Below are 12,745 nucleotides of genomic sequence, written 5' to 3'. Positions count from 1 at the left end.
GAAGTAGCACTGTGGCTCAAAGTGGTAGAGTGGGGCTGGGAAGGTGGCTCAGTGGTAGAATGCTTGCCTTGCATGCATGAGGCCCTGGGTTCGATTCCTCAGCACCACATAAGCAAAAGAAAGGGGAAAAAGGCCGGAAGTGGTGCTGTGGCTCAAGTGGTAGAACACTAGCCTTGAGCTGAAGAGCTGAGGGACAGCGCCCAGGCCCAGTGTTCAGGCCCCATGACCGGACCCAAAAAACAAACAAACAAACAAAGTGGTAAAGTGCTAGCCTTGAGCTGAAGACCCATGTGACAGCATCCAGGTCCAGAGTTCAAGCCCCATGACCAACAACAACAAAAAAAAAAAAAAAAAAAAAAAAAAGAAAGAAAAAAGAAAGGTACCTGAGGGCAGGGCACAATGGACAATTTCTCCCACTGTGTTTTGGCAACAATATGCTGGTGACTTTTCCCTAAAACCTATGGCACTGATTTTGGACCAGGGCAGGGCTGGGATAGGAGGATGAAAGAGGTCTGCGTAGCCCAGGGCCTCTGGCAGGGAGCTCTCAAACAGAGTGGTTCAAAGTGTTTAGAAATGCAATAGAGATCCAGACATGGTGGCACATGCCTATAATCCCAACGAGTTAGGAATCCCAGCCTGGGTAAGAGTGATGCCCTATCTAAAAAACGATCGAAAACAAAAGGGGGCATGAATAATATTAAACATGTCTTGGTAGAACACCTGGCTAGCATATAGAAAACTAGATTTGGTCCCCAGGACTAACAGGGGTAGGGGGTGGGGCAGGAATAAAGGCAACAGCGTGTTGGCATGAGCGTGATCACTGGGAGAACCAGCACTAGCAGCCACGCCTGATGCAGGAACCCTTAGAATGCAGACTCTCAGGCCAGAGGGTGCATTTCCACAGGCTTCCGGCTGACTTCTAGGTGCTTTGAGAAGCACAGATATTGTCAGCATCTTTGGTTCTTGCTCATTCAATGTCCTTTCCTCTTTGGCTGATGGCTCCTATGTGTGGTTGGCAGGGCTACCTCACCTCTGCTTTTAGGAACTATCAACTTAGTACAGAGTCCTGTGTCCCCTGGGACCATGTCTGGCCCAGCTATTGGCAAGTATGTAATTCTCACACACACACACACACACACACACACACACACACATACACACACACACACACACACACACACACACACACACACACACACACACACACACACACACTTCTCATTAAGATATCTTCAGCCCTCCCTTGCTTTGCTGGGAAATTCAGCATCTAAACCAGGGTGCTTGAGATGTTGAATCTGGTTGGCGCCCATGAAGTCATGAAGGGAGAGGCTAATTAGGCAGAGACCAGCATAAAGGACCACAGAGCTGAGCCATGGAGACAAGGGACTGCTCAGGACACATTCCAGCACTTAGATTCCATGCCTGAAGCTTTTCAACCCCAGGATTTTTCTGGTTTATAAGTAAATATCCAATTTTGCCTCCATTGCCCGAGTTGAGTTTCTGTTGCATGTACCTAAATAGTTTTCACTGAATCTTGCAAATAAATACTTGGGTTACACTCAGAGTCTCCAGTGGCGGGGCCCAGGAGTCTGCATTTTTACCAATTCTCCAGAAGCATCTTTTTTGTTTTGTTTTGTTTTGTTTTGTTTTTGGCTCTGTTTGTGGGGCCTGAACTCTGGGCCTGGGCGCTGTCCCTCAGCTCAAGGCTAGCGCTCTACCACTTGAGCCATAGCGCCACTTCCGGCTTTTATCTTTTTGCTTATGTGGTGCTGAGGAATCGAACCCAAGGCCTCAGGCATGCAAGGTAAGCGCTCTACCACTGAGCCACCTTCCCAACCCCCAGAAGCATCTTTTGTACATTAGAATTTGAGACTTATCAATGGAGTGGGGAAAAAAGGCTGAATTTAGGAATCAGGATGGAACCCCGATGCTGTGCGACCCTGGGCAGGTCACGTATCCTCTCTGAACCTCTCTTTTTCTCTCTGTAAAATAAGAGGCACATACCTCCCAGGCACATACTTCTCCGTGACACAGAGGATATGAAAAACTCTTTCAAACCTCTACACACGGGTCTTGTCTCATGCTGTTCAAAACTAGGCTCTGAGGGCCGAAGTAACCCACGGGCCCCACACTGGCTCAGAACTTCTGACCCTTAGCTGGGACAGGACACTTCCTCCAGCCACTGCCCACTCCTGGGACCTGAAACCTGACCCTCCCTCCACTCCAGGCCTCTGCAGGTTCTGCATGGGAGGAAATGAGAAAAGTCAGCTGCCCATCTGCTTCCCACAGTGGCCTGTCCTGAACCCTCAGGCCCAAACACAAGGCCTGAGACCTGCCTGAGCCTCTGGGCTGGCTGGAGAGGGTTTCCTGGGAGTTCTCCGAAAGGGACAACCATTTATTTTCCTGTGTGACATTTGCTTCCCTTTTCTAACAAGGCTCCTCAATTTCCCTTTGAAAACCTCTAGCTGATTCCAGTCTAACGTATTTCCACAGTAGGTGGGTCTTCTACCAGGTCCAACCAATCAGCTCTGCAGTAACCGAGGCGGGGAAGGGGGGGAGGCATGTGACCCAATCCTAGTCTAGGAGAGCTGGCTTGGACTGATGGCTGGCTCCAGGCATAGTAATAGACACAAATAGATTCCCAAGCTTGGTTCCAGCCCTGCCAAAAGTTAGTATGTCCTGGACTCTCCAACAATCTCTCTATTCTGCTTAGACCAGTTTGAGTTTGATTTATTGGTGGCACTGGGTATTGAATTCAGGACCTCACATTTAGTAGGCAAATGCTGTGCCACTTGAACAACACCCTCAGCTGTTTTGTTTGGATTTTGTTTTGGAAATAAATAAGGTCATGCTAACTTTCACTCAGGCTGGCTTAAAACTCAGTGATGCTACTGCCTCTGCCTCCTAAATATCTGGGGTTACAAATGGGAACCACTAGGTTCAGCCTTGAGTTAGAGTGCTGCCCTCTGAACAGCAAATCTAATAGAGAATCCTTACAAGGGACTGCAATTCACACTCACGTGTAAATGGCTAATGGCAAAGGGTTCTCTGATAGGTCCTGATAGGAGTTAAGATGATAATGGAACCATTGAGAAATGAGGATGATGGAATATGGCCTGCACTAATAATGGGTCTCCATATGCATTTGCAGAGTGAATGTGTTGTATTCTTACCCTACCTAGCTTACAGTCCGCAGACTGGAATTATGAACCCAAATGGGAAATGGAAACCCATAGGAGAGGTCACCCAGATAGTTAGTTACGTGAACACTTTTAGAACTCCTGTCTCTCATCAGCCACTAAGGCCAGGCTCAAGAACGAGGAACCGAACAGAAAACCCAGGAAGGCAACTGTCAGACCTGTGGCTCAGCCCTGTGCATGCGGTTAGAGGAACTTTCTCTTCCAGGAACAGCTCAGCCATGAGGGGAAAGGAGAGTTCCTTGAGCAGTTTCTGGGGGAACAGGGCTGGTGGCTTCCCTTTCTCGAGTTAGCTGGCTGCCTTATGAGTGAGCCATCTTTATTGCCAAGTACTGTGGTCCCTCATGGACATGGGGGGGGGAGTCACCCCCTTTGTAGAGATACAGCCCCTTCCTGACAGAGCACATGAAGGGACCTAGAGATGAACCCCTTCTCTATTCAGGGGAGAGACAACCCCAGAGGGGCAAGTGCTGGGCACTGGCTCACTGAAGATAGCACATGAAAGAACTTGAACTTGTGGCCTAATTATTTGCATGGTTTGGTTGGAAGGTTAGCTTTGAGATACATGAGGTCCAATGACTTGATGTGTCCAAACTACCATGTTATTGTTGTTGTTATTATTATTACTACTATTTGGTGATACTTGGGTTTAAACTCAGGGCTAGGCAAGTGCTGTACTGCTGAGCCACACCTTCAATTTCAAACTACATATTAAATTCTTAGCATTACCCTTAGGTCATTTGGTCAACTCCAGAACTCTTTAAGGTAGTAGAAACAGGTCAGTTCAGAAAATAGAGGGCAAGAAGGGAATTCAGACAGAGCTAGGCTTGACTCTCCATTCCATCCCTTACAAGAAAGCTTTTATTTTATTTTATTTTATTTATTTTGGTGGTACTGGGCTTTGAACTCAGGTTCTCATTCAAGCACAGCATCACCTGAGCCATGCCCCTAGTCCTTTTTGCTTTCATTTACCTTTCAGATAAGAGTCTCCCACTTTTTGTTCCAATGGCCTTGGATAGTGATCCTCCGACCTCAGCCTCCTGAGTAGCTGGGATTACAGTTATTTACCATCATGCCTTTTTTTTTTTTTGCCAGTTCTGGGTCTTGAACTCAGGGCCTGGGCACTGTCCCTGAGCTTCTTTTGCTCAAGGCTAGCACTCTACCCCTTGAGCCACAGGACCACTTCTGGATTATTCTTTTTCTTTTTCTTTTTATCAGTCGTGGGGCTTGAGCAATTCAGCTCAAGGCTAGTGCTCTAACACTTGAGCCACAGCGCCACTTCCAGTTTTTTGGTGGTTTATTGGAGATAAGAATCTCACAGACTTTCTTGCCTGGGCTGGCTTTGAACTGTGATCCTCAGATCTCAGCCTCCTGAGTAGCTAGGATTACAGGCATGAGCCACTGGTGCCCAGCAACTCCCAGCTTTTCTGCATATGTGGGCTTCATGCATGGGAGGTGAGCACTCTACCAATAAGCCACATTCCCAGCCCCACCATCATGCCTTTTAAATGAAGTAAGCCTTTAGGTCACATCTTTTCCCTGTTTACAACTCCCAAGGTGCCCATGTCACCTGGATAAATGCCCCAGGCCCTTTGAACAATGGGGTGTCCTCCAGGATGCAATCTGAGTCAACCTCACCCACTTGTTACCTAGCTGGCTGAATCATTCCACTCCATGTCCTCACCATCCTCCTCAATGTCCTCAAGTCACTGACCATGCTTCTACCTCCTGGCCATGACATGGCTGCTTTCTGGAATGTTCTTTACCCAGAAAGCCTCAATGACATTATTCAGGTTATCAAAGATCCCACCTCCTCATACAGGCTGCTTTCCTTGTGCCAGCTGGGATGGGAACTCCAGTGCCCCAGGGATAACTGTTGCTTCAACTCCAGCTTAACCCCTTGCCCTCCACGATGTGTCAGAGCTGCTACGGTAACACTCTGATCCTTCCACTTTTTTTTTTTTTAATTGGCTGAGCCCCAGGCCTGGATTTTTTTTTTTTTTTGAAAATTTTGGAATTTGTTTTATTCTTTAACATTTAATTAGCCTTAACATTATATTACCTAATCACATTACAAATGTTAATTAGTATTAACATTACATTACCTAATTATATTTAATCTTTTTTTTGGGGGGGGGTCCAGTCATGGGGCCTGAACTCTGGGCCTGGGCGCTGTCCCTCAGCTCTTCAGCTCAAGGCTAGCGCTCTACCACTTGAGCCACAGTGCCACTTCTGGCTTTTTTTTTTTTCTGCTTATGTGGTGCTGAGGAATCGAACCCAGGGCCACATGCATGCAAGGCAAGCATTCTACCACTGAGCCACCTTCCTTGCCCCACATTTCATCATTAAATGTATAAAAATAATGTATTTCAACATGACTTTTTCATACAAGCATATATACATTTTGGTTATAGGGAGGGTGTATGTTATGTTTAAAAAAATCAACTCCCATCATCTAGTCAAGCATTAGTACATCTTTCTTTATAAAATTCAGACATTACAGAGAAATCTGCAATTCCTAGGCTCCCCTCCTTTCATATGCCTTCCAAGGCCACCTCATTTCCCTGGCTTCCCCCAGCCAGATAAGCTCCGGCAGCAGTTGGCCTTGCTTCATATTTACATACATGTAAACACACACTCTTACATGCATGCACACATGCACAGTGAAGCCCAGGCCTGTGAAGACTACTGGGCCCAGGGTCAGATAAACTGGAGTGGGAGCAAAATGTCCCACCCCCAACAGCACCCTTGGCCAATCCCTACCAAGTGTGGCAGGATAAGCATCTAGCCCTGTCTCCTCTGGATGGCACACAACACAGTCTCCAATGGCAGCTATAGAGCTAGGGACCCAAAGCAGAGATGGCTCTTCTCTGTGCCAGGCTCTGGGTGACCCAGGCCTCAGTACTCCATCTCGCACAAAGGGAAGGTGAAAGTGCCTCCTATGAGCACCACCCAGCCTCTTCGTATTTTTCCTTCAGAAACACCAGGCACTGGTGGCTCCCTAGTGTAATCCAACCTACTCAGGAGGCTGAGATCTGAAGATCGCAGTACAAAGCCAGTCCCCAGCTGGAAAGTCCATGCAATTCCTATCACCAATTAACTAGCAAAGCTAGAAGTGGAAATACGGTCCAAGTGGCATAGCAACAGCCTTAAACAAAAATGCTAAGAGATAGCACCCAGGCCCAGAGTTCCAGCCCCAGGAAGAAAAGAAAAGAAAGAAGAGAAAAGGAGAGAAAGAGAGAGACAGAATACATGGGGGCAAATTTAGGAAGGCACAGGCTGGAAGGACTGTAATTCATGACAGTGGTGGCCCCAAGGAGGGAGAGAAAAGGAACAGAGAAAGAGGTTCATTTTATCTGTGATACTTACTAACTAGTTTTTAGAAGTCTAAGGCAAACATGACAAAAGAGGGGCTTTTTGTTGTTGTCGTTGTTGTTCTTGTTCTTGTAGGGCTTGAACTCAGGGCCTGGGGATGTCCCTGAGCTTTTTTGCTCAAGGCTAGCGCTCTACCACTTTGAGCCACAGCTCCATTTCCAGTTTTTGAATGGTTAATTGGAGTAAGAGTCTCATGGACTTTCTTGCCTGGGCTGGCTTCCAACTGCGATCCTCAGATCTCAGCCTCTTGAGTAGCTAGAATTACAGGCTTGAGCCACCAGCGCCTGGATGACATTTGCCACTCCAGGTGGTGGCCTCTTGGGTGTTTCAGATATTACTCCTTCCCTTCTATCTTGTCCATATTTCCCCTCTCCCTTCCCTCACGGGTGAGTGATGAAGAAACCATTAGATAAAGGTCTCTGTCCAGGCTTTTCTCTGTGCTAGCCAAGGTCACATTGGTGGTTCTCAAAGTGGGGTCTCAAGGCAGCAGCGGCACCCTCTGAGGATGCCAGTTCTCAGTATCTTACACAAGACCTGTAAATCAGAAGCTCAGGGGTCAGGACTGAGCAATCTGTGTTTTAACCTGCTTTCCAGGTGATGCTAACATGCCACGAGAGTTTGAGAGTCATCAGGCTGGACCAGAACAGTGGTGACATCAGTTAACAAGGATTCATGAGCAGCCCAAGAACTTTCCTTCCATGATCAAATGACTCATCCAAACAACTCTGCAAAGGAGCCTCAGCCTGAACCTGAGCAGCTGCAAAACCTGAAGCATTCTTAGCACGGATTAAGCACAGCAAGTAGACAATTCCACACCTGATCTCAAGTGACAGGTGGCAGTCAAAACATAGGTGCACTGAAGAGATTGATCAATTACTTGCAGGCGAGGCATAAAAGGCATACATAAAATGAGACATATGTACCTTTCATATTAGAACTTATTCCACCCCCTCCAACGTATTTCATTGTTTACTTGCCAATATCTAAAACTCAAAAACAATCAAAACCTAACAACAATAAAAACCAGGCTGAGCACCCTGATTCACAACTATAATCCCAGCCACAAAAGAGGCAGAGATCAGGAGGATCAAGGATTAAGGTTAGGTCTAGCCAAAAGTTAGTGAGACCTCATCTTAACAAATAAATTTGCATATGATATTTTATTTCCTTTCAGCTAGGAGAGAGGCATGAGCAGGAGGATCTCTGTATGAGGCTGGCTTAGGCAAAAACTGGAGACTCTGAAGGATTACTAAAGCAAAACAGGGCTGGGCATGTGGTTCAAGTAGTAGAGTGCTTGCTTGAGGCCCTGAGTCCAAACCCCAGTGCTGAAAGCAAAAAGGAAGAAAGGAGGGAGGAAGGCTCTGAAATCCCAAATTTCAGGATCCCGAGCATGTTAGATAATGGATACTCAGAGCATGTTCTCATCTTGTCCTACAATTGTGGAAACAGATGAGAAAAGCAACCGAGAAGGCCCAACGGATAGTCTATGCCCATGCCTCCCTTGACTGCAACACCGCTGGTCCCATACCTCTCCTCGCACAGGTTCCAGCCCATCACAGCCTCAGAGAAAGACCTGGAAAGGCCCCAATATCACAGAAGAGCAAACTGGAACTCAGAGGTCAGTAACATGCCCAAGGTCTCACAGAGAGGACAAGGACAGTCGGGCACCAGTGTCTCACCACCTGCATGATCCTAACTATTCAGGAGGCTGAGACCAGAGGACTGAAGTTCAAAGCTAGCCTGGGCAGAAAAGTCTACGGGACTTTTAACTCCAATTAACTGCAAAAGGCTCAGAGGTGGCTCAAATAGTAGAGCACCAGCATGAGTGCTAGGCCCTGAGCTCAAGCCAGTCTTGAAATAATTAATAATAATAAAGAGGAGAAGGACATCCTATGGTTCTCTGACCCGGAGGTTCTGGGGGTCTGCCGGAGGTGGGGGAGCGGCTGGGCGCCCAGCTGCAGCGGCCTGGGTGAGGCCCTCGCGCCCCGCCTCCGCCCAGCTGCCCCCCCTGCGCCCCCGGCCCGCTGCCAACCCTGCGTGACCCACCGCCCGCCAGCACTGGGAACCGCGGGGGCCTTCCCCTCCCACTTCTTGTTCCCCGTCCCCCGCAGAAGGGGAACCTGGACAGCCCAGCGAAGCGGCAGCCGTCATGAAGTCACTCTGCCCGGGGCCAAGCTCGCCCTCCCGCCGGCGGGCGAGGGTCGCAGCCGGGCGGTGGCGGCGCGCTCTCTCACCTGGACAGCATCCAGCCCTTCCCCTCGGTCTCGGCTCGTTCCTGGCCGCGCCCCGACGTCCCCTGCTCCCCTCGCGGTCCCTGCAGCCGCTTCCGTCCCCGAGGACCCAGTGCGCACACGCCCGGGCTGGGGACCCCCCGCCCGCCCCGGCCCGCCCCGCACTCACCTGGGCGCCCGCGCCTCGCCTCGCGGGCAGCCCGGATCCTCGCAGCTCGGGCGCCCCCCCAGCTCGGCAGCGTTCGGAGGGGCCCGGGACACCCAAGCCCGGAGGAGGAAGGACTGTGGGTTGGGATCTGGAGGCTCCGGTGCCGGGTTCTCTCTCCGGCTGTGGCTGTCGGGGCGCTGAACTCCGCAGATCCCGTCTCTGAACCTCGACGGAGCTTAGCGACTGGAACCTGGGACCCGCGGGAGCGCTCGGGACGGCCTGCGCGCGACCCGGCCGCGCCCCCGGCGCTGCAAACCCCGCCCCGCAGGGCCCTGGCACCGCCCCCTGATTCCAACCCCACCCAGGGGTCCTCACCTCTCCCCTGCTCCCAAGGATCCAAGCCTCTCTTCCCCCTTCCCCATGAAGACCCTGAACCCAGTCCCCACGAAGGACAGAACCACGTCCCCAAGGATTTTAATCCAGTCCTCTTCCCCTTTCCTCCCTTTCCTCTCCCCTCCTCCCCCTTCTCCTCTCCCTTCTTTCCCTCCCTGTCCTGTGAACGCTCCCCCCCAGTGCATTCTCATCCTGCCTAATTTCCTAACCTGGCGTTAAGGAGTCAAGAACCCCAACACCCGGATCCACTTAATCCTGACCCCAAAGGATATTTTTTTTGGGGGGGTCCGGTCCTGGGTCCTGAACTCTGGGCCTGGGTGCTGTCCCTCAGCTCTTCAGCTCAAGGCTAGCTCTCTACCACTTGAGCCACAGCGCCACTTCCGGCTTTTTTCTTATGTGGTGCTGAGGGAATCGAACCCAGGGCCTCCAGCATGCAAGGCAAGTGCTCTACCACTGAGCCACCTTCCCAGCCCCCCCCACAGGATTTTTACTCTCACATCTGGAATGTTTAGTTTTCTTTGATTCTTTGGCCATCCTGGGACTTGAACTTTGGGCCTGGGCGCTGTCCCTGAGCTCCTAATTTTGCTCAAGGCTAGTGCTCTACCACTTGAGCCACAGCGCCACTTCCGGCTTTTTCTGTGATTAATTGGAGATAAGAGTCTCATGGACTTTCCTGCTCCAGAAGGCTTCCAACCTCAATCCTCAGATCTCAGCCGCCTGAGTAGCTAGGATTACAGGTGTGAGCCAAGGGCACCCACTCCCCCATGGATTCTATGCAGGATTTGTAACCCCAACCCCAGGATTCTAACATCGGTTCTCCCCAGCTCCCCCTCTCTCAAGTGACTTTAATCTTTCAAGAATTCTGTCTGTCTGTCTGTCTGTCTGTCTGTCTGTCTGTGTCTGTCTGTCTGTCTGTCTCTGTCTCTGTCTCTCTCTGTGGTGGCTGGGGCATGGAGCTCAGGACTTCCCATATGCTCAACCATGCTCTATCCCCCATACCCTAATCTCCCACCTCCAAAACTTCCATCCCAGTCAGGGATTCTAATCCATCCATCAAGATTCTAGCCCAGCTGGGGAAGGAGCTTTCACCCTGCTCTCTCCTGAAGATTCTAAGCCTCTCCTCAAGCATTCAGACCCATTCTCCCAAACTTCCTGCTCCTTCTTTCCCTCCCCCTCCCCCTTCCCTAGCCATCTGCCTTTCTGTGGCCAGCGGCTTCCCCTCTCGGACCAGCTCTATTCAAATGATATTCAAAACCCCTGACTGCAGGAACCTCCTGGTTATAGCTTATTCCCACAGGATTCATGACCCCACAGAGGCCCTCCCAAGTTGAAGAGGGCAGAAGTCCATCTGGAGTGTGCCTGAGACCCTACATGGATGGGTTCTGCCCAGCACCGCACAAGAGCACAGCCACAGCCACTGGAAAAGACAGAGACTAGCTAGCACGGTGGAGCGTGCTTATAGTATGATATCTGGGGAGGCTGAGACAAGAGATTGGGGAACTCCAGGTCAGCAGGAGCTGCAGAGGGTGGGAGGAGGAGGAGAGGAGGTGGGAGGAGGGGGGTCTATTGCCCAAAATTCCATGGCACACACACTTCCAGGACATGCAGAAACCCTTCTACATCTGCTCCCATTATTCCCACTGTTCCAGCCCCCATTCTCCCTCATGTTCACTTCCTCATTCATTCATTCATTCATTCATTCATTCATTCATTTATCCAGCAACACTGCTAGGGGCCAGGATTTACAGGGGCTCCCAATCTTGGCCCTGGTGACATTTAGGCCACACCATTCTTTGCTGTGGTGGTTTGGCCCGTGCATGGTAGCTTGCTAATAGCAAATCATATGATAGGTTTCTTTTTATCTTCCCTTACTCATATATTGTGTTCAAGATGTTCCATACTTTTATATACTCCAGCAGTCTATTCCTTTGCACTGCTGAGAAGTATTCCAGAGCACAGACCGATGTTTGTTCCATCAGCTTGGTGATAGCATTTTAGTGGCTGTTGAGTTTCGTTATATCAGTAAAGTGCAGGAACATCCATGTGCAAGTGTTTGTGTGCTCGTGTTTTCATTTTTCTTGGCTAAGTACTTAGAACTGGAAATGCTGGGTCAAAAGATGAAAGTAGGGGGCTGGGAAGGTGGCTCAGTGTTAGAGGGCCTGCTTTGCATGCATGAGGACTTGGGTTTGATTCCTCAGCAGCACATAAGCAGAAAAAGCTGGAAGTAGCGCTGTGGCTCAAGTGATAGGGCCCTAGCCTTGAGCTGAAGAGCTGAGGGACAGCGCCCAGGCCCAGAGTTTAGGCACCACGACCGACCTCCCCCCGCCAAAAAAATGACTGTAGATGCAACTTCTTCATAAACTACGAGGTTAGTTTTTTTTTTTAAATACTGTACAGAGGGGTTAAATTACATGGGCAAGATAATGAGTACATTTCTTATCGAGCATTGTAGCCTCCTCCTTTTTTTCCCCTTCCCATCCCTTCGCATCCTCCCCCGTCCCCTGCCACCAAAGTTGTAAAGTTTGTTTTTCGACATAACGACTTGTACATCTCATTGTTGCAATGGGTCGAGGTTAGTTTTTAAAGTGACTTTACCTTGGACTGGGAAGTTGGCTCAGTGGTAGAGCACTTGCCTTGCATGCCTGAGGCCCTGGGTTCGATTCCTCAGCACCACATAAGCAAAAGGAAAAAAGCCGGAAGTGGTGCTGTGGCTCAAGTGGTGGAGTGCTAGCCTTGAGCTGAAGAGCTGAGGGACAGCGCCCAGGCCCAGAGTTCAGGCCCCACGACCAGACCCCCCCCCCCCAAAAATAAATAAAGTGACTTTACCCCTTGGTGTTTCTATCAATGATATATGATTTCCAGTTGCTCCACATGCTCACCAACATTTCATATCATGATTCTTATTCGCTTTCTTTTTCCCATCTAGTTTGCTAGCTCACACCTCTAATCTTAGCTACTCTGTGAGAGTCTCATCTCCACTTAACCACCAAAAAGCCAGAAATGGAGCTGAGGCTCAAGTGGTAAAGCACTAACCCTGAGTGACAAAGCTCAGGGACAGCTCCCTGGCTCTGAATTCCAGTCCCAGCATTAGCACATACACCCTAAGGAAGAAACAAAGAAAGAAAAGGAAGAAAAAGAAAACAAGAACAAAACCAGACTGTTCACGAACAAGAACGGGATGGATGCCAGCAGGATTTTTCAAGGATGTCAAGGTAAGAAAGGCACCCTGGGTGTGCACATGGCAATGGGGCAGGGTGGAGAAGTGATGGAGGCCAAAGGCACAGAGGCTGACTGCACACTGCCCCACATCAGCTTGGACTGGGCAGTCCTGTGCCCTAAGTCTCACCTGCTAAGCAGCATAAAGTAGTTGCTTTCACTTACATCATCTCATTTGTCTCTAA

The 12,745-nt window shown here is 49.7% G+C and overlaps 1 protein-coding gene across 1 annotated transcript in view; it reads right to left on the bottom strand.

Moving 5' to 3' along the window:
* Positions 1-9,183, bottom strand: part of Hck (HCK proto-oncogene, Src family tyrosine kinase) — a 35,693-nt gene extending 26,510 nt beyond the window's left edge. Inside the window, exon 1 of the mRNA XM_070007025.1 lies at positions 8,973-9,183. The gene's annotated coding sequence lies outside the window, so the exon portion shown is untranslated. The remainder of the gene's footprint in view (positions 1-8,972) is intronic.
* Between the last annotated feature and the right edge of the window lie 3,562 nt (positions 9,184-12,745).

The sequence above is a fragment of the Dipodomys merriami genome, unplaced genomic scaffold (assembly GCF_024711535.1).
Source record: "Dipodomys merriami isolate MVZ:Mamm:240054 unplaced genomic scaffold, mDipMer1.0.p SCAF_7, whole genome shotgun sequence".
NCBI lineage: Eukaryota > Metazoa > Chordata > Mammalia > Rodentia > Heteromyidae > Dipodomys > Dipodomys merriami.
Note: the sequence above shows the minus strand (reverse complement) of the source record. Positions and strands in the feature narration are given on the sequence as shown.